Source organism: Triticum dicoccoides, chromosome 1B (genome assembly GCF_002162155.2).
Source record: "Triticum dicoccoides isolate Atlit2015 ecotype Zavitan chromosome 1B, WEW_v2.0, whole genome shotgun sequence".
NCBI classification, from domain to species: Eukaryota; Viridiplantae; Streptophyta; class Magnoliopsida; order Poales; family Poaceae; genus Triticum; species Triticum dicoccoides.
In genome coordinates this window covers 200,827,701-200,848,638 of record NC_041381.1, presented here as the reverse complement: position 1 = coordinate 200,848,638, position 20,938 = coordinate 200,827,701, and positions in this window count along the sequence as shown.

The following is a 20,938-nucleotide window of genomic DNA, read 5'->3' as shown; positions in this document are numbered from 1 at the left end:
GAGGACGGGCCCGGGTCGTCCTACCCCCCGCGCGTCAACGACCCTGGTCAGGGGTGCAGCACGGACGACAGTGGCGCCAGCGGGACGCAGGGCAGCGGCGACGATGACGACGACGATGACGGCGGCGGCGACCACTACACCCGGTTCTATAGGCCCCTCGGCATGTAGAAGGCGGGCAGATTTTCCATTGCTAATCTATGCAATCAATTGATCCAAGCATTCCTAAAGACCCTCTGGCGTCTCCAATAGCCAACAACTTTTCTATGTCGTGCACATTTGGTTCTCTCACATACTTTGCTCTAAACACTTGCACCACGGCACGTGAAAACTTGACAGTAGTCTTCAGGCATGTGTTCTCCCCCATTCTGACCATCTCATCAACGCATCTGCGGCAGTACCAAGTACAAGCATTCTTAGAGCAGTCATGCACTTTTGCTTACCAGAGAAAGAAACTTGGCCGCAAGAATCCCTTTTGAGCTTGAAGTTCATAAATTGCTTCAACTCTTCCATAATACTCGGTATCTCCTTCGCCGATAGCAGAGACACAACAATTTGTAGACTTTTGGTCGTCCATAGATAGCTCTTTGCCATAGGTATGAAGCGTTATCCGTTGATGTCGTATTTGTCAAATGAACGGACCTTAAAGTCAAAATCATTAATGACTTGTCTCAATTCGGCGTCCATAAGCTCTGAATTAGCCTACAAGTTTAATACAAAAGGGATTGTTGCACTAGCCACAAATTAGACGAAGAAATGAAATGGTTTAATGGAAATTACCGTTTGTTTGAACCAAGAGATGAAACCGGGATAGCCGCCTCCATGCTTTGCCAGAAACTCATACTCTTCGATGGAATCCTTTTAGATCACCGCTCCATACGAGAATTTGGCGACGTATCAACTGTATCAAATTTATCCGGGAATAAGGGCAGTTCAAAGGAATTAGAAGTTGTGAAACAATGTACCGAGAACTTACTCGATGTACGGCCGCACTTCTGTTAGGTTGTTGAAGATATACAACGAAATGGTCTGCCATTCTTCGAAATCCAACGTTAAGGAATTAGAAGCATCGACTGGTGCCAGATCCCCTTTGAATAGGCTAAGGTTGGATCGACCCTTTTTAGGGTCACCAGCATTGTACCGAGGCTTCGGATTATGCAAATGACGATTTTTGGCTTCGTAGTGTGCTGTCACGAAGTTTGCCACTTCCTCAGTAATGAATGCCTTGGCTATCGATGCTTCAATTCTACGTTTATTTTTACATTTTGCTTGAAGCGTCTTCTGCATCCTCTTAGTTGCGCAGCACCAACGATTCTGCACAGGCCCCCCCAATCGTGCCTCGGTCGGGAGATGCAAAATCAAGTGTTGCATTGGATTAAAGAAGCCCGGCGGAAATATCTTCCCTAACTTGCAGATCAACTCCGGCGCCAACTCTTCCATTTCTTCTACTAGGTTAGGCGATAGTTCTTTCGCACAAAGAACATGGAAGAAATAGCTCAACTCTGCCAGTATTAGCTATTCATCCTCAGGGATGAATCCATGCAACATCACGGGCATTATCCGATCAATCCATATGTGCCAATCATGACTCTTGAGACAAAATATCTTCAATTTTTCAAGACTCGCTCCCCTCTTTAGATTCAGTGCATGCCCATCGGGGAATATCAACTGCATTTTCACCCACAAGATAATTTCCGAAGGAAATATGCCCTAGAGGCAATAATAAAGTTATTATTTATTTCCTTATATCATGATAAATGTTTATTATTCATGCTAGAATTGTATTAATCAGAAACATAATACATGTGTGAATACATAGACAAACAGAGTGTCACTAGTATGCCTCTACTTGACTAGCTCGTGAATCAAAGATGGTTAAGTTTCCTAACCATAGACATGAGTTGTCATTTGATTAACAGGATCACATCATTAGGAGAATGATGTGATTGACTTGACCCATTTCGTTAGCTTAGCACTTGATCGTTTAGTATGTTGCTATTGCTTTCTTCATGACTTATACGTGTTCTATGACTATGAGATTATGTAACTCCCATTTACCGGTGGAACACTTTGTGTGCTACCAAACTTCACAACGTAACTGGGTGATTATAAAGGTTCTCTACAGGTGTCTCCGAAGGTACTTGCTGAGTTGACATATTTTGAGATTAGGATTTGTCACTCTGATTGTCGGAGAGGTATCTTTGGGCCCTCTTGGTAATGCACATCACTATAAGCCTTGCAAGCAATGTAGCTAATGAGTTAGTTACGGGATGATGCATTACATAACGAGTAAAGAGACTTGCCGGTAATGAGATTGAACTAGGTATTGAGATACCGACGATCGAATCTCGGGCAAGTAACATACCGATGACAAAGGGAACATCGTATGTTGTTATGCAGTTTGACCGATAAAGATCTTCGTAGAATATGTGGGAGCCAATATGAGCATCCAGGTTCCGCTATTGGTTATTGACCGGAGACGTGTCTCGGTCATGTCTACATAGTTCTCGAACCCGTAGGGTCCGCACGCTTAAAGTTTGATGACGGTTATATTATGAGTTTATGTGTTTTGATGTACCGAAGGAGTTCGGAGTCCCAGATGAAATCGGGGACATGACGAGGAGTCTCAAAATGGTCGAGACGTAAAGATTGATATATTTGACGACTATATTCGGTCATCGGAAAGGTTCCGAGTGATTTGGGTATTTCTTGGAGTACCAGAGAGTTACGGGAATTCATATTGGGCCTTAATGGGCCATACAGGAAAGGAGAGAAAGGCCCCAAAGGGTGGCCGCACCCCTCCCATGGACTAGTCCGAATTGGACTAGGGAGGGGGGGCGCCCCCTTCCTTCCTTCTCCTTCTCCCTTCCCTTCTCCTACTCCCACAAGGAAAGGAGGAGTCCTACTCCCGGTGGGAGTAGGACTCCCCCCTTGGCGTGCCCTCCTCCTAGGCCGGCCGCCTCCCCCCTTGCTCCTTTATATACGGGGGCAGGGGGAACCACATAGAAACAACACTTGATCATTGATCTCTTAGCCGTGTGCGGTGCCCCCACCACCATAGTCCTCCTCGATAATATTGTAGCGGTGCTTAGGCGAAGCCCTGCGTCGGTAGAACATCATCATCGTCACCACGTCGTCATGCTGACGGAACTCTCCCTCAAAGCTCGGCTGGATCGGAGTTCGAGGGACATCATCAAGCTGAACGTGTGCAAGAACTCGGAGGTGCCGTGCTTTCGGTGCTTGATCTTTTGGATCGTGAAGACATACGACTACATCAACCGCGTTGTGCTAACGCTTCCGCTTTCGGTCTACGAGGGTACGTGGACACACTCTCCCCTCTCGTTGCTATGCATCACCATGATCTTGCGTGTGTGTAGGATTTTTTTTGAAATTACTACGTTCGCCAACAGTGGCATCCGAGCCTAGGTTTTATGCGTTGATGTTATATGCATGAGTAGAACACAAGTGAGTTGTGGTCGATACAAGTCATACTGCTTACCAGCATGTCATACTTTGGTTAGGCGGTATTGTTGGATGAAGCGGCCCGGACCGACATTACGCGTACGCTTACGCGAGACTGGTTCTACCGACGTGCTTTGCACACAGGTGGCTGGCAGGTGTCACTTTCTCCAACTTTAGTTGAACTAAGTGTGGCTACGCCCGGTCCTTGAGAAGGTTAAAGCAGCACTAACTTGATGAACTATCATTGTGGTTTTGATGCGTAGGTAAGAACGGTTCTTGCTCAGCCCGTAGCAGCCATGTAAAACTTGCAACAACAAAGTAGAGGACGTCTAACTTGTTTTTGCAGGGCATGTTGTGATGTGATTTGGTCAAGACGTGATGAGATATAAGTTGTTGTATGAGATGATCATGTTTTTTTGAAGTTATCGGCAAATGGCAGAAGCCTTATGGTTGTCTCTTTATTGCATAAGATGCAAGCGCCAAATAATTGCTTTACTTTATCGCTATGCGATAGGAATAGTTATAAGAGCAATAGTTGGCGAGACGACCATGTGACGACACATTGATATAGATCAAGATGATGGAGATCATGGTGTCATGCCGCTGACGATTGAGATCATGACGATGCTTTGGAGATGGAGATCAAAGGCACAAGATGATGATGGCCATATCATGTCACATATTTTTGATTGCATATGATGTTTATCTTTTATACATCTTATTTTGTTTTGACTGATGGTAGCATTATAAGATGATCTCTCACTAAGTTTCAAGATAAAAGTGTTCTCCCTGAGTATGCACCGTTGCCAAAGTTCGTCGTGCCCAGACACCACGTGATGATCGGGTGTAATAAGCTCTACGTCCATCTAAGACGGGTGCAAGCCAGTTTTGCACACGCGGAATACTCAGGTTAAACTTGACGAGCCTAGCATATGCAGATATGGCCTCGGAACGCTAGAGACCGAAAGGTCGAGCATGAATCATATAGTAGATATGATCAACATAGTGATGTTCACCATTGAAAACTACTCCATCTCACGTGATGATCGATTATGGTTTAGTTGATTTGGATCATGTGATGACTTATATGACTAGAGGGATGTCTATCTAAGTGGGAGTTCTTAAGTAATATGATTAATTGAACTTAAATTTATCATGAACTTAGTCCTGGTAGTATTTTGCAAATTATGTTGTAGATCAATAGCTCGCGTTGTTGTTTTCATATGTTAATTTTGATATGTTCCTAGAGAAAACTGTGTTGAAAGATGTTAGTAGCAATGATGCGGATTGGATCCATGATCTGAGGATTGTCCTCATTGCTGCACATAAGAATTATGTCCTTGATGCACCGCTAGGTGACAGACCTATTGCAGGAGTAGATACAGACGTTATGAACATTTGGCTAGCTCAATATGATGACTACTTAATAGTTTAGTGCACCATGCTTAACGGCTTAGAATCGGGACTTCAAAGACGTTTTTGAACATCATGGACCATATGAGATCTTCCAGGAGTTGAAGTTAATATTTCAAGCAAAAACCCGAATTGAGAGATATGAAGTCTCCAACAAGTTCTATAGCTAAAAGACGGAGGAGAATTGCTCAACTAGTGAGCATGTGCTCAGATTGTCTGGGTACTACAATCGCTTGAATCAAGTGGGAGTTAATCTTCCAGATAAGATAGTGATTGACAGAGTTCTCTAGTCACCATCACCAAGTTACTGGAACTTCGTGATGAACTATAGTATGCAAGGGATGACAAAAATGATTCTCAAGCTCTTCGTGATATTGAAATCGACGAAGGTAGAAATCAAGAAAGAGCATCAAGTGTTGATGATTGACAAGACCACTAGTTTCAAGAAAAGGGCAAAGGGAAAGAAAGGGAACTTCAAGTAGAATGACAAGCAAGTTGTCACTCCCGCGAAGAAGCCCAAAGCTGGACCAAAGCATGAAATTGAGTGCTTACACTGCAAAGGAAATGGTCACTAGAAGCGGAAATGCCCTAAATATTTGGTGGATAAGAAGGATGGCAAAGTGAACAAGGGTATATTTGATATACAGGTTATTGATGTGTACCTTACTAGTGTTTATAGTAGCCCCTGAGTATTTGATAATTGTTCGGTTGCTAAAAATTATTAACTCAAAACAGGAGTTATAGAATAAACAAAGACTAGTTGAGGGTGAAGTGATGATGTGTGTTGGAAGTGGTTCCAAGATTGATATGATCATCATCGCACACTCCCTATACTTTCGGGATTAGTGTTAAACCTAAATAAATGTTATTTGGCGTTTGCGTTGAGCATGAATATGATTTGATCATGTTTATTGCAAAACAGTTATTCATTTAAAGTAAGAGAATAATTGTTGTTCTATTTACATGAATAAAACCTTCAATGGTCATACACCCAATGAAAATAGTTTGTTGGATCTCGATCGTAGTGATACACATATTCATAATATTGATGCCAAAAGATGCGAAGTTGATAATGATAGTGCAACATATTTGTGGCACTGTCGTTTGGGTCATATCGGTGTAAAGTGCATGAAGAAACTCCATAAAAATGGACTTTTGGAATCACCTGATTATGAACCATTTGATGCTTGCGAACCATGCCTTATGGGCAAGATGACTAAAACTCCATTCTCTGGAACAATGGAACGAGCTACTGACTTATTGAAAATAATACATACCGATGTATGCGATCCAATGAGTGTTGATGCTCGTGGCAAGTATCGTTATTTTCTGACCTTCACAGATGATTTGAGCAGATATGGGTATATCTACTTAATGAAACACAAGTCTGAAACATTTGAAAAGTTCAAAGAATTTCAGAGTGAAGTGGAGAATCATCGTAACAAGAAAATAAAGTTTCTATGATCTGATAGTGGAGGAGAATATTTGAGTTACGAGTTTTGGCCTTCATATAAAACAATGTGGGATAGTTTCACAGCTCACGCCACATGGAACACCACAACGTAATGGTGTGTCCAAACGTCATAACCGCACTTTATTGGATATGGTGCGATCTATAATGTATCTTACCGATTTACCACTATCGTTTTGGGGTTATGCATTAGAGACAGTTGCATTCACTTTAAATAGGGCACCATCAAAATCCGTTTGAGACGACGCCTTATGAACTGTGGTTTGGCAAGAAACCAAAGTTGTTGTTTCTTAAAGTTTGGGACTGTGATGCTTATGTGAAAAAGTTTCAATCTGATAAGCTTGAACCCAAATCGAACAAGTGCGTCTTCATGGAATACCCAAAGGAAACTATTGGGTACACCTTCTATCACAGATCCGAAAGCAAGATATTCGTTGTTAAGATGGATCCTTTCTAGAGAAGGAGTTTCTCTCGAAAGAAGTGAGTGGGGGAAAAGTAGAACTTGATAAGGTAATAGTACCTTCTCCTGAATTGGAAAATAGTTCATCATTGAAATAAGTTCGAGTGATTACTACACCAATTAGTGAGGAAGCTAATGATGATGATGATGAAACTTCAGATCAAGTTACTACAGAACCTCGTAGGTCTTCCAGAGTACGGTCCGCACCAGAGTGGTATGGTAATCCTGTTCTGGAAGTCATGTTAGTAGACCATGATGAACTTATGAACTATGAGGAAGCGATGATGAGCCAAGATTCCGCGAAATGGCTTGAAGGCCATGAAATCTGAGATAGGATCCATGTATGAGAACAAAGTGTGGACTTTGGTGGACTTGCCCGATGATCGGCAAGCCATAGAAAATAAATGGATCCTCAAGAGGAAGACGGACGTTGATAGTAGTGTTACTATCTACAAAGCTTGACTTGTCGGAAAAAAAAGGTTTTCGACAAGTTCAAGGTGTTGACTACAATGAGATTTTCCCAACTGTAGCGATGCTTAAGTCTGTCCGAATCATGTTAGCAATTGCCACATTTTATGAAATCTGGCAAATGGATGTCAAAACTGCTTTCCTTAATGGTTTTCTTAAAGAAGAGTTTGTATATGATGCAACCGGAAGGTTTTGACAATCCTAAAGGTGCTAACAAAATGTGCAAGCTCCAGCGATCCATCTATGGACTGGTGCAAGCATCTCGGAGTTGGAATATCCGCTTTGATAAGTTGATCAAAGCATATAGTTTTATACGGACTTGCAGTGAAGCCTGTATTTACAATAAAGTGAGTGGGAGCACTACAAACTTTTTGATAAGTATATGTGAGTGACATATTGTTGATCAAAAATGATGTAGAATTTTTCTGGAAAGCATAAAGAAGTGTTTGAAAGGAGTTCTTTAAAAGAAAGACCTCATTGAAGCTACTTACATATTGAGCATCAAGATCTATTGAGATAGATCAAGACTCTTGATAAGATTTTCAATGAGTACATACCTTGACAAGATTTTGAAGTAGTTCAAAATGGAACAGTCAAAGAAAGAGTTCTTGCCTGTGTTGCAAAGGTGTGAAATTGAGTAAGACTCAAATCCCGACCACGGTAGAAAATAGAAAGAGAATGAAAGTCATTCCCTATTCATCAGTCATAGGTTCTATAAAAGTATGTCATGTTATGGACCAGACCTATTGTATACTCTGCCCTGGTTTGGCAAGGGAGTACAATAGTGATCTAGGAGTAGATCACTGGACATTGGTCAAAATTATCCTTAGTGGAATAAGGATATATTTCTCGATTATGAAGGTGACAAAAGGTTCGTCGTAAAGGGTTACGTTGATACAAGTTTTGGCACTGATCCAGATGATTCTAAGTCTTAATCTGGATACATATTGAAAGTGGGAGCAATTAGCTAGAGTAGCTCCTTGCAGAGCATTGTAGACATAGAATATTTGCAAAATACATACTGCTCTGAATGTGACAGACCCGTTGACTAAACTTGTCTCACAAGCAAAACATGATCATACCTTAGTACTCTTTTGGTGTTAATCACATAGCGATATGAACTAGATTATTGACTCTAGTAAACCCTTTGGGTGTTGATCACATGACAATGTGAACTATGGGTATTAATCACATACAGATGTGAATATTGGTGTTAAATCACATGGCGATGTGAACTAGATTATTGACTCTAGTGAAAGTGGGAGACTGAAGGAAATATGCCCTAGAGGCAATAATAAAGTTATTATTTATTTCCTTATATCATGATAAATGTTTATTATTCATGCTAGAATTGTATTAACCGGAAACATAATACATGTGTGAATACATAGACAAACAGGGTGTCACTAGTATGCCTCTACTTGACTAGCTCGTGAATCAAAGATGGTTAAGTTTCCTAACCATAGACACGAGTTGTCATTTGATTAACGGGATCACATCATTAGGAGAATGATGTGATTGACTTGACCCATTCCGTTAGCTTAGCATTTGATTGTTTAGTATTTTGCTATTGCTTTCTTCATGACTTATACATGTTCCTATGACTATGAGATTATGTAACTCCCGTTTACCGGAGGAACACTTTGTGTGCTATCAAATACCACAACATAACTGGGTGATTATAAAGGTGCTCTACAGGTGTCTCCGAAGGTACTTGTTGAGTTGACTTATTTCGAGATTAGGATTTGTCACTCCGATTGTCGGAGAGGTATCTCTGGGCCCTCTCGGTAATGCACATCACTATAAGCCTTGCATGCAATGTAGCTAATGAGTTAGTTACGGGGTGATGCATTACGTAATGAGTAAAGAAACTTGCCGGTAACGAGATTGAACTAGATATTGAGATACCGATGATCGAATCTCGGGCAAGTAACATACCGATGACAAAGGGAACAACGTATGTTGTTATGCGGTTTGACCGATAAATATCTTCATCGAATATGTGGGAGCCAATATGAGCATCCAGGTTCCGCTATTGGTTATTGACCGGAGAAGTGTCTCGGTCATGTCTACATAGTTCTCGAACCTGTAGGGTCCGCACGCTTAAAGTCCGATGATGGTTATATTATGAGTTTATGTGTTTTGATGTACCAAAAGAGTTTGGAGTCCCGGATGAAATCGGGGACATGACGAGGAGTCTCGAAATGGTCGAGACGTAAAGATCGATATATTGGACGACTATATTCGGACATCGGAAAGGTTCCGAGTGATTCGGGTATTTTTCGGAGTACCGGAGAGTTATGGGAATTCGTATTAGGCCTTAATGGGCCATACGGGAAAGGAGAGAAAGGCCCCAAAGGGTGGCTGCACCCCTCCCCATGGACTAGTTTGAATTGGACTAGGGAGGGGGGGGGGGCACCCCCTTCCTTCCTTCTCCTTCTCCCTTCCCTTCTCCTACTCCCACAAGGAAAGGAGGAGTCCTACTCCCGGTGGGAGTAGGACTCCCCCCTTTGCGCGCCCTCCTCCTAGGCCGGCCGCCTCCCCCCTTGCTCCTTTATATACGGGGGCAGGGGGCACCCCATAGACACAACAATTGATCATTGATCTCTTAGCCGTGTGCGGTGCCCCCCTCTACCATAGTCCTCCTTGATAATATCGTAGCGGTGCTTAGGCGAAGCCCTATGTCGGTAGAACATCATCATAGTCACCACGCCGTCGTGCTGACGGAACTCTCCCTCAAAGCTCGGCTGGATCGGATCTTGAGGGACGTCATCGAGCTGAACGTGTGCAAGAACTCGGAGGTGCCGTGCTTTCGGTGCTTGATCTTTCGGATTGTGAAGACGTACGACTACATCAACCGTGTTGTGCTAACGCTTCCGCTTCCGGTCTACGAGGGTACGTGGACACACTCTCCCCTCTCGTTGCTATGCATCACCATGATCTTGCATGTGCGTAGGAATTTTTTTGAAATTACTACGTTCCCCAACAATTTCCCTCATAGCTGGCCTTCCAAGATTGAACCATGCCTTTGGCTTTGTCCAGTTCTTCTTTCCTTTTGGTGGTTGCATTTTTTGTAACGGTCTATGACATAGTGCCTCCTGATCGACTCTTCCCTTGGGATTATCCTTTGACTTCCCATCTATGCCAAACAGTGTATCAAAAAGTGCCTCGGCGATATTCTTCTCAGTGTGCATCACGTCGATGTTGTGTGGGCAAAGGAGGTCTTTGAAGTAAGACAGATCCCACAAGCATGTCTCGTGAGTCCAGGCGTGTTGCGAATTATACCCCATGAAATACCCTGGACGCTCTGGATCTGGCTCAAGAGCGTTTAAGTGATCCATGATCTCTTGGCCTGTCAACGGAGGTGGTGTAGAGTCTTTGACAACTCTACCTTTGATGAAGTTCTGCTTGTCTTTCCTGAACTTATGGCGAGGATGCAGGAACGATCTATGCATGTCGAAGCAAGAAAACTTGCGACCAGCCTGAAGCCAGCAAAAATGAAGAGCTCCCTTGCATGTGGGGCACGGGAACCTTCCATGCATACACCAGCCAACGAATAGCACATACGCCGGCAAGTCATGCGTCGAGTACATGTACCACACACGCATTATGAAGTTCTTTTTGCTAAAGGCGTCGTATGTCTTGAACCCATTATCCCAGGCTTCTTGCAATTCGTCCTTCAGCGGCTGCATGTACACATTCATTTTTTTCCCGGATAGTTGGGCCCTGGAATTATCAACGTCAGGAAAATGTTCTTTCTTTGTATAATCTGCCCGAGGGGGTGGGGGATTGAGTGGAATGACAAATATGGGCCAACCACTGTATTGGGTTGCCATCAGACCAAACACACTGAACCCATCCGTGCTGATGGCGACTCGAGGATGCCTCGGATCTGCCGCTTTGTCGTCATGTAATGCATCGAAGCGCTTACACGCTTCACCGTCGGATGTGTGCACCATCATCAGCTTCCCATCTGCATCTAGTTGGGTTCTTTTGCTCGTTTTGTGCCATGTCATCTGTCTTGCCATCTCTTCGACCATGAAAAGACGTTGAAGTCTTGGTACAATTGGCATATACCAAAGAACATTAACGAGGATTTTGGTCCGCGTCTTCTCACCGATACCGTTGTCTACCACAACATACCTGGATGACTTGCAAATGGGACAATAGTTCAAGTCCGCATACTGAAGCCTAAATAAGGCACATCCATTCTCACAGGCATGTATCTTCTCATAGGGCATCTTAAGAGCACGGAGGATTTTGTCTAATTGGTACAGGTTTGCAGGTAGTACATGGCCTTTGGGTAGAAAACGTCCAAATACTGGCATCATCGTGTCGTAGCATTCTCCGCCCAAGTTGAATTGAGCCTTCAGAGCCATTATTTGTGAGATGGCATCCAGCTGACAAAGCTCAGTGTGCTCGTGGAGAGGACGTTTTGAAAACTCCAACATTTCATTGAAGGCCTTTGCAGATTCCTCCATCTCATCGTCCGAGTCCCGAGCATCATCAAAGTCTTGAACCATGTCTTGCATCCTGGTACCATGCTCGTCGGTGCAACGACGAAGCACCTCAACTCTGGCACGTTGGCTAGACTCGCCATGAAATGTCCACACCATATAATCTAGCATAAAACCCCTCTTCTGCAAGTGTTTGCCCATTTCATCCTCTGTCCTCTTGTGCTAATTGTTGCACCCGGCATAGGGGCACCAGGTTGTCCTCTGGCCATTTGCAAATGCGGCTCTCAGAAACCCCTTGGTTTTTGTTAACCATTCAATGGTCATGTCTTTTTGACTAGTGTGACCGGTGTACATCCACGCACGATCACTCAGCTTGCCTAGCTACTGGACACATAATAAATATATATATAAATTAATCAGCATGTATATATTCATCAATTAATGGAGTTTGTCATTTTTATTACGTCCATGCAACCTAGACGCTAATAGGTAAAGATAGGTCCTAATCCCACCTGAGTATGTGTAGATTGGGTTCGTTATCCCATGCTCTGCTCCGGATCTGACGCAAAATTTCGGCAGCACCTCCCCGCTGTTCTCCTGATACATGTCTCGGCAATAAGCAGAGAGGACGTGTACCCGGAGAACAACAGGGAGGCACTGACGAAATTCTGCATCGGATCCGGAGTAGAGCATATGTGAAAACGAACCCAAACTACACATACTTGGGCTGTCCATAGATAACGTTGGACAATATGAAAGAATCACAGTTATAAATATGCAAATGCATGCATATTTATAGATGTAACCCTTTCAAATGGGAGACGCGTAGTGGTCATGCATACTGATGATTGAAGACACCTATGAAGGAAATATGCCCTAGAGGCAATAATAAAGTTGTTATTTATATTTCCTTATATCATGATAAATGTTTATTATTCATGCTAGAATTGTATTAACCAGAAACTTAGTACATGTGTGAATACATAGACAAACATAATGTCACTAGTATGCCTCTACTTGACTAGCTCGTTGAATCAAAGATGGTTAAGTTTCCTAGCCATAGACATGAGTTGTCATTTGATTAACGGGATCACATCATTAGAGAACGATGTGATTGACTTGACCCATTCCATTAGCTTAGCACTTGATCGTTTAGTTTGTTTCTGTTGCTTTCTTCATGACTTATACATGTTCCTATGACTATGAGATTATGCAACTCCCGATTACCGGAGGAACACTTTGTGTGCTACCAAACGTCACAACGTAACTGGGTGATTATAAAGGTGCTCTACATGTGTTTCCGATGGTACTTGTTGAGTTGGCATAGATCGAAATTAGGATTTGTCACTCCGATTGTCGGAGAGGTATCTCTGGGCCCTCTCGGTAATGCACATCACTATAAGCCTTGCAAGCAATGTGACTAATGAGTTAGTTGTGGGATGATGCATTCGGAACGAGTAAAGAGACTTGACGGTAATGAGATTGAGCTAGGTATTGAGATACCGACGATCGAATCTCGGGCAAGTAACATACCGATGACAAAGGGAACAACGTATGTTGTTATGCGGTTTGACCGATAAAGATCTTCGTAGAATATGTAGGAGCCAATATGAGCATCCAGGTTCCGCTATTGGTTATTGACCAGAGACGTGTCTCGATCATGTCTACATAGTTATCGAACCCGTAGGGTCCGCACGCTTAACGTTCGGTGACGATCGGTATTATGAGTTTATGAGTTTTGATGTAACAAAGGTAGTTCAGAGTCCCAGATATTATCACGGACATGATGAGGAATCTCGAAATGATCAAGACATAAAGATCGATATATTGGATGACTATGTTTGGACTTCGGAAGTGTTTCGGGCAAGTTCGGGCATATATCGGAGTACCGGGGGGTTACCGGAACCCCCCGGGGAGTGTACTGGGCCTATTGGGCCTTAGTGGAGAAGAGGAGGGGCGGCCAAGGCAGGGCCTCGCACCCCCTCCCCCTCTAGTCCGAATTGGACAAGGAGGGGGAGGGCGGCGTCCCCCTTTCCTTCCCCCCTCTCTCCTCCTTCCCCCTTCTCCTACTCCTACTAGGAAAGGAGGAGTCCTACTCCCGGTTGGAGTAGGACTCCCCCCTTGGCGCACCCTCCTCCTGGTCGGGCGCCTCCCCCCCTAGATCCTTTATATACGGGGGCGAGGGGGGACCCCAAGACACACAAGTAAATCATTGATCTTTAGCCGTGTGCGCTGCCTAATGTCTACTACACAACCTTCTTCTTGTAGACGTTGTTGGGCCTGCAAGTGCACAGGTTTGTAGGACAGTAGCAAATTTCCCTCAAGTGGATGACCTAAGGTTTATCAATCCGTGGGAGGCGTAGGATGAAGATGGTCTCTCTCAAACAACCCTGCAACCAAATAACAAAGAGTCTCTTGTGTCCCCAACACACCCAATACAATGGTAAATTGTATAGGTGCACTAGTTCGGCAAAGAGATGGTGATACAAGTGCAATATGGATAGTAGATATAGGTTTTTGTAATCTGAAAATATAAAAACAGCAAGGTAACTAATGATAAAAGTGAGCACAAACGGTATTGCAATGGTAGGAAACAAGGCATAGGGTTCATACTTTCACTAGTGCAAGTTCTCTCAACAATAATAACATAATTGGATCATATAACTATCCCTCAACATGCAACAAAGAGTCACTCCAAAGTGCTAATAGCGGAGAACAAACAAAGAGATTATGGTAGGGTACGAAACCACCTCAAAGTTATTCTTTCTGCTCGATCTATTCAAGAGTCCGTAGTAAAATAACATGAAGCTATTCTTTCCATTCGATCTATCATAGAGTTCATACTAGAATAACACCTTAAGACACAAATCAACCAAAACCCTAATGTCACCTAGATACTCCATTGTCACCTCAAGTATCCGTGGGCATGATTATACGATATGCATCACACAATCTTAGATTCATCTATTGAACCAACACAAAGTACTTCAAAGAGTGCCCCAAAGTTTCTACCGGAGAGTCAAGACGAAAACGTTTGCCAACCCCCATGCATAGGTTCATGGGCGGAACCTGCAAGTTGATCACCAAAACATACATCAAGTGAATCACGTGAATATCCCCTTGTCACCACAGATAAGCACGACAAGACATACATCAAGTGTTCTCAAATCCTTAAAGACTCAATTCGATAAGATAACTTCAAAGGGAAAACTCAATCCATTACAAGAGAATAGAGGGGGAGAAACATCATAAGATCCAACTATAATAGCAAAGCTCGCGATACATCAAGATCATGCCATAGAGAGAACACGAGAGAGAGAGAGAGAGAGAGAGAGAGAGAGAGAGATCAAACACATAGCTACTGGTACATACCCTCAGCCCCGAGGGTGAACTACTCCCTCCTCGTCATGGAGAGCGCCGGGATGATGAAGATGGCCACCGGTGAGGGATCCCCCCTCCGGCAGGGTGCCTGAATGGGCTCCCGAGAGGTTTTTTGTGGCTACAGAGGCTTGCGGCGGCGGAACTCCTGATCTATCTTGTTCTTCGATGTTTTTAGGGTATATCGGAATATATAGGCGAAAGAAGTCGGTCGGGGGAGCCTCGAGGCGCCCACGAGGGTGGAGGGCACGCCCAGGGGGTGGGTGCGCCCCCCTATCTCGTGGCTTCCTCGACGCTTCCCTGGCTTGCACTCCAAGTTCCTGGGATTGCTTCTGTTCCAAAAATAACTTTTCCGAAGGTTTCATTCCGTTTGGACTCCGTTGGATATTCCTTTTCTTCGAAACACTGAAATAGGCAATAAAACATCAATATGGGTTGGGCCTCCGGTTAATAGGTTAGTCCCAAAAATAATATAAAAGTGTATAATAAAGCCCATAAACATTCAAAACAGATAATATAATAGCATGAATGCTTCATAAATTATAGATACGTTGGAGACGTATCAGTGCCCCCCTCCACCATAATCCACCTCGATCATATCGTAGCGGTGCTTAGGCGAAGCCCTGAGTCGGTAGCTTCATCAACACCGTCATCACGTCGTCGTGCTGACGGAACTCTCCCTCGAAGATCTACTGGATCGTGAGTTCGTGGGACGTCACCGAGCTGAACGTGTGCAGATCACGGAGGTGTCATGCGTTCAGTACTTGGATCGGTCGATCGTGAAGACGTACGACTACATCAACCGCGTTGAAATAATGCTTCCGCTTATGGTCTATGAGGGTACATGGATGACACTCTTCCCTCTCGTTGCTATGCATCACCATGATCTTGTGTGTGCGTAGGAATTTTTTTGAAATTACTAAGTTCCCCAACAGTGGTATCAGAGCCAGGTTTATGCGTAGATGTTATATGCACGAGTAGAACACAAGTGACTTGTGGGCGATACAAGTCATACTGCTTACCAGCATGTCATACTTTGATTCAGCGGTATTGTTAGATGAAGCAGCCGAGGGAGTCCTGGATTAGGGGGTATCCGGGCAGCCGGACTATATACTTTGTCCGGATTATTGAAGCCTGAAGATACAAGACTCAAGACTCTGTCCCGTGTCCGGATGGGACTTTCCTTTGCGTGGAAGACAAGCTTGGCAATCCGGATATTATATTTCCTTCCTTGTAACTGACTCCATGTAAACCCTAGCCCCCTCCGGTGTCTATATAAACCGGAGGGTTTAGTCCTTAGAGGGACGATCGCAATCATAATCATCATAGGCTAGCTTCTAGGGCTTAGCCTCTATGATCTTGTGGTAGATCAACTCTTGTACTACTCATATCATCAATATCAATCAAGCATGAAGTAGGGTTTTACCTCCATCGAGAGGGCCCGAACCTGGATAAACATTGTGTCCCTTGCCTCCTGTTACCATTAGCCTAAGACACACAGATCGGGACCCCTACCCGAGATCCGCCGGTTTTGACACCGACATTGGTGCTTTCATCGAGAGTTCCTCTGTGTCGTCGTTGCAAGGCTTGATGGATCCTTCAATCGTCAACAACACGGTCCAGGGTGAGACTTTTCTCCCCGGACAGATCTTCGTGTTCGGCGGCTTCACGCTGCGGGCCAATTCGCTTGGCCAACTGGAGTAGATCAACAGCTACGCCCCTGGCCACCAGGTCAGGTTCGGAAACCTGAACTACAAGGCGGATATCCGCGGAGACTTGATCTTCAACGGATTCGGGCCTGTGCCAGGAGCGCCGGACAGTCACGATGAGCGCGGCTTAGACCTGCTGTCGGATAATGCTCGGGATATCACTCCTCCAGTAGCCCCGGACCTAAATCCGGAGCAGACTGCGTTGCCCAAGGATGGGTGGATGGACCCCGTCCCGCAGGCCGCACACTCATCGGTGGTAGAGCCGAACACAGGCCTCACCCCTAAAGAAGCCCGTGACGCCGGACCCCCGAACTCGTATCCGGCTGTAGGTTCCAGTCCGCGCGCTCCCGAGCCTGTCGAGCCTGGTTGGGCTCCGGTAATGGAGTTCACCGCTGCGGATATCTTCCAGCACTCGCCCCTTGGCGACGTGCTGAACTAGTTAAAGTCTCTCTCTTTGTCAGGAGACTCATGGCCGAACTATGTCCGGCTCGAGTGGGAAGCAGGCGACGAAGGAATTCATTGCCCACCCACCACCCACTTCATTGCCACGGTCAATGATTTAACCGATGTGCTTGACTTCGACTCCGAAGACATCAACGGTATGGACGACGATGCAGGAGAAGAACAGGAACCACCGCTCACGGGGCAGTGGACAACCACCTCCTCATATGATATATATATGGTGGACACTCCGAAGGAAACCAATGGCGACGAGGCAACGGAGGATAACACCTCAGGGAAGAAAGCAAAGCATGGGCGTCGTTGGCACCGCTCCAAGCCCCGCCACAGCAATACCGGCACAAGAGACGAAAACAATCCGGATGGTGCCAAAGATGAATGCAACCCTGATCAGCCTACCTTCAAGAAGGCCGGACTGGCCACGGTTGGATACTTGGAGAGGAACAACTATATGCCCCCTCCGAAGACGAGGTAAGCCTCAGCGATGCCGAATTCGGCGTGCCTGAAGATCCCGTGGAACAAGTTCGCTTCAAGCAACGGCTCATGGCCACTGCGAGGAGCCTGCAAAGGAAGCAATAGCAGCTCAAAGCTGACCAAGATTTGCTCGTGGACAGATGGACCAAGGTCCTGGCCACCGAGGAATGCGGACTCGACCGCCCCGACAAAGGGCACACACAGCATAATTTGCTACCTCAACCTAAGAAGGAGAACCTAAGGCACATACCCCGACGTCAACATACCACCACGGTCCAAGACAATACGAAGAATACACGAGGAGGCATCCTCAAGCCTCGGCGCAATCGTTATAAACGTCAAGTCAGGGAAGTTGGTGCCGAATTCAGCAGTCCCCAGCCCGGTCAACGGAACAAGAACAGCCCAGGCCCATCCGGCCCAGGCAGCATACTCGATCAACCATGTGAAATTCATGGTACCCCCAGAAGGGCGGCCAAGCATACCAATAGAGAATGCAGGATCTTCCAAACAAAACGGCCGATCTTGCGCCGGAAACAATGAAGGGAGGTCTCGAACGACAAAGGACCAGTCAAACATGGTGCGGAAGATCCCCTCACAGCACAAAAATATGGCCGATCGTCTCTAATCACATTGACCGTCCAGATAACACCAGCCATAGCAATTTTATTGCACTCACTATCTACCCAGTAGCTTGGGGGCTCCATTTTACATGAGCCCCCACAGGCATAAAACTATCAATAACATCTCCTCAAAGATGCAAGGTGCAAAGGCCAAGTTTTAACCGACCCACCATACTAATGGTTGTTTTCGGATCACCAAACAAATACCACACCGAAGAATAAGTCTTTGGCCTTATCCCCTTATATAGTAATTACCACATACTATCGGGACGAACCACGTCGTCTAGATTCAACGAGGTACAACATCAGGCCAGTCCCGCGTGACATAGTCACAGCCATGGGCAAGGTCGAACCCCGCCCTTAGAGTGGAAATCATACCACCGCTGAAATAGCGAGTCGTGCCCGTTTATCAAATTTTGATTCGGCAGCCAAACACCCGGACACCAATTGAGGAATCTGAACTACTTTATGGCGTGGTTCAGCCAGGCTCCGCTCAGGCACCCGCAGTTCAACCACAACGGTATATGCAGCTGCCATTAAGCATTTGTCTTTACAGACTAACTTTGGCGCAGAACAGGACTGGCGATGTGGAATCAGCTCGGACGCACAAGGCAGGCAGTCCGGATACACCTCAGATCCACACACAGCCTCCTCCAGTCCGGCCATGATAGGTTCCGCCAAAAATACTCCTTTTCATAAGCATACACCGCACTCATATGCATAGACATGTCATTTTACTACAATGCGTAGACTTAAATAACACTTATCGGCCGTCTTTTCTCATTGACGCCTCTTTGTCACAAACGGCACCCACGCCTTATGTTACGCCCGATTATGCCAGGGGCTTCATAGTACGGCAATAAAGTCCGACCACCTTTTCGGTCGCTCGGCACCCCGAACTTATAGAACTATATGCATCAGCTCTGAATCATGTCTCGGGTCATTAGTTGGGTTTGCCCGGCTCCCATGTTTTGGTACCTTACGTTCCACCCCATCGGCTAAGGTAGCGCTGGAAGAACTACTGCGATTGTGTCCCGATTCTTCCGGACGAGCACCTCAGTAGAGAAAGCCGAAAACTAACTGTCACGATACAACGAGAGCTGGTCAGCTGTTCAAGAGGTTGTAAAATCTTTAAAGATTTATTCCGCATAATGCCATTATCAATGCAAAGTGCGACGAATCGGTCTTCCGATCAGGCGCCGATAGAGCCCCTAGTTCGGCCTTCCGAACACTAGGGGCTGCGCCCACCATACTCGAATTCCTATGGCTAAGTGAGAGTGATAAAGCCCTATAGTCTGATGGCCTGGTTCGTGGTGAGGAACACCTCCTTAAAAGGACCCAACAATGGGATAAAGAGTGTTCAGGTATGTCCCGAACACCCCCGTACTTTTTACGTGGAGGCAGAAGCCGACGAGTGGCCAACTCTCAGGATTTACATACACTAAACAGCCGCACAGGAAGAACAAACGTTCAAACAAAACAGGCAACATATAATAAAAGTGCCATTATCCCACATTACAAAGAAGGGCAAGACTGCCCTCAGGGAAATATAATGTCTTTGGTACACTTATCCACCACAAGGCGGGCTCCTTTTAGTACACCTTCATAGTACAACTCGGTCTTGCAATGCTCCTTACCCTCCGGCGGCCCCTCAGTCATCAGCTTCTCAGCATCAAGCTTCCCCCAATGCACCTTCGCATGGGCAAACGCCATGTGCGTACCTTCTATGCAGACCGACCGCTTAATGACATCAAGCCGAGGGCAAGCGCCAACAATCCGCTTCATGAGTCTGAAGTAACTGCTTGGAATTGGCTCCACAGGCCACAGCCGGACGACCAAGTCCTTCATGGCTAGTTCGGCCGCCTGGTGCAGTTCGACCAGCTGTTCGGCTGATCGATAAAGGGCACCGTATAATTCGGCGCCAAATACTGCGACCAGAAATCCCTCTCCGCAGACTTCTTCTCCTCGATCCGGTAGAATTGGGCGGCATCTGATATGCTGCAAGGCAGATCCGCAAACGCCCCTGGAAAAACAAGAATTCAGCTTATCGCTTAGAGTTCCCCCCATTATCATGTAAAAATGGCCATGAATACAAAAGGCCTTACTAGCCGCAACCTTCCGAGCCTCCTGAATGTCCCTCAAAGCACCTCCCGAGCATCCTCCGCGGCTTGGAGAGCTTGGGCGAGTTCAGATTCTTTCCCTACTAGACTCTGCTCCAAGCCCTTGCTTTTCTTCACGGCCTCCAGGAGCTCTCGCTCAGCTTCAATGACCCTAGCCTCGTGCTTCTCACGAAGAGCCTATTCGGCGGCGGCCTTATTATCATCTTCGGCCACAGCCTTTTTCAGTGCCTCAATCTCGGCACTCACCCCTAGAGCATACAATGCGAATATCTTAATTAGGCACAACTTCTAATTTATGCTCTACTTAGAGCAAGGTTCCGACATACCTTGCTTGTCCTCCAACTGCTTCTTCATGTGGTCAAATTCCCTTTCGGCCCGTTCCAGACGCTGCTTTAGTTCGGACACCTTCGCACTATGCGCGGCGGTCGTTCCTGCAGATGCCTGTTTTCA